Consider the following 2390-nt stretch of genomic DNA (forward strand, 5'->3'; position numbering starts at 1 on the left):
TTGGATTTATACCCCGCCCTTCACTACCCAAAGGTGTCTCAGAGCGGCTTACAAACTCCTTTCCCTTCCCCTCCCCACAACAGACACCCTGTGAGGTGGGTGGGGCTGAGAGAACTCTGACACAAACTGCTCTTTTTCAAGGACAGCTGTGCCAGAGCTTGTGACGGGGCCAAGGTCACATCAGCAGGTGCAAGTGGAGGAGTGGGGAATCAACCCCGGTTCTCCCAGATTAGAGTCCGCACACTTAACCACTACACCAAACCATCTACCAAACTGGCAGATCATATCCATTTTGTTTTGTAATACTTCCGCCTTAATGCCTGTCACTGGTGCAAGTGCTTCACTGAGGATTTCTTTCAGATTCTCATATTTGTCTTCTGGTACACTTTGAAATCGCAACACGTATGAAGATTTTTCCATTTGTAACTGCAAAAGTTGAGTTTTATCTGAAGAGCTTTCTTTTTCTTTGATCAATTGCTTTAGTCTTGTTTTCAACTTCTTCTGTTATTTTGTTGGATTCTTTAACTGTTTTTGTAAAGACTCCAAGGTCTTGCTGATTTTAGTCATCTGAGCATATATATCTGGACTTTCAAAAGGCTTTTGACGAGGTACCTCACCAAAGACTCCTGAGTAAAATTAGCAGTCATGGGATAAGAGGACGGGTTCTCTTACGGATTAAAAACTGGTTAAATGACAGGAAGCAAAGAATAGGAATCAATGGAACGTTCTCACAAAGGAGGGAAGTAAGCAGTGAGGTCCCGCAAGGATCGGTATTATTTAATTTATTCATATGGGATCTGGAACTAGAAGTATGGGATCTAGAACTAGAAGGGATCTGGGACTGGGAAGTGTAGTAGCCAAGTTTGCAGATGACACAAAATTATTCAGGATGATGAAAACCAAGGCTGACTGTGAAGAGCTCCAAGAGGACCTGAAGAAACTGGGTGAGTGGGTGACAGTGTGGGAAATGAAGTTCAATGTTTGCACGTGTAAGGTGATACACATTGGGACAACAAAAAAAATCCCAGCTTCAAGTATAGGCTAATGGGGGTCTGAACTTGCTGCGACTGAGCGGGGAAAAGATCTTGGAGTCATAGTGGATAGCTCAATGAAAGTGTCAACCCAGTATGTTGTGGTGGTGAAAAAGGGAAACTTTGTGTTAGGGAGTATTAGGAAAGGGCCAATATTGTAATGCCCCTGCACAGATCTACGGTGTGGCCTCATTTGGAATACTGTGTACAGTTCTGGTCATTGTATCTCCAAAAGGACACTGCAGTGCTGGAAAAAGTGCAGAGGAGGGTAGCCAAGATGACTAGGGGTTGGAGCACCTTCGCTATGACGAAAGGATGAAGAGTCTGGGACTTCGAAGACAGAGGTCCTGTGCTTGAGTCGGACTGGACTGGGGTTAGGGCTCCCACTCCCGACCTTCGATGGGGCACCTTTGGTGCCAGCTTCGGAGGTTAGGAGTTTGGGAGTGCTCCTGGACCCCACCTTAACGATGGAGACCCAGGTGGCGGCCACTGCCAGATCAGCCTTTTATCATCTTTGGCTGGTACGGCAGTTGGTTCCTTTCCTCGACCACGATGACCTAACTACAGTGATCCATGCGATGGTCACCTCAAGGTTAGACTACTGTAACGCTCTCTACATGGGGCTGCCTCTGTTGCAAATCCGGAAGCTGCAGCTGGTGCAGAATGCTGCGGCCAGGTTGTTGGTGGGTGGCCCTAGGTGGGAGCACACCCGACCTGTACTGAAAGTGCTGCACTGGCTGCCTATAGCATACCGGATTTGCTTCAAAATGCTGGTGCTTACCTTTAAAGCCCTACATGCCCAGGGTCTGACATACCTGAGGGACCGCATTTCCCCATATATTCTCCAAAGAGCACTTCGGTCGGGGTCACAAGGAGGCCAGGCTTGCCGCAACGAGGACCAGGTCCTTTTCAGTGGCGGCTCCTATCTGGTGGAATGAGCTCCCGGAGGAGATCAGGGCCCTGCAGGACCTTGTGCAATTCCACAGGGCCTGTAAGACGGAGCTTTTCCGCCAGGCTTTTGAGTAGGAGCCGCCACTGCCACTACCACCACCGCTCTACCACAGAGCGATACTGCCGGAGGGCCGGGTAATATCTGTTTGCGGCCCTAGCCCTCCCCTCCTGTTATACAAAATGTTAGGAGTCTTCTATTGTGCATCTGATGGAACTGAATTTTAATTGTTTTAGCTGTTATATATTTTATGCACTTTTGTGCCATATGTAAGCCGCCCTGAGCCCGTTCGCAGGGAGGGCGGGGTATAAATATAATAAAATAAATAAAATAAATAAATTTTCACTTCAGAAAAGTGACGACTAAAGGGGGACATGACAGAGGTTTATAAAATTATGCATGGGGTGGGA

The sequence above is a fragment of the Gekko japonicus genome, unplaced genomic scaffold, assembly GCF_001447785.1.
Source record: "Gekko japonicus isolate JY-2015 unplaced genomic scaffold, Gekko_japonicus_V1.1 scaffold881, whole genome shotgun sequence".
Lineage (NCBI taxonomy): Eukaryota > Metazoa > Chordata > Lepidosauria > Squamata > Gekkonidae > Gekko > Gekko japonicus.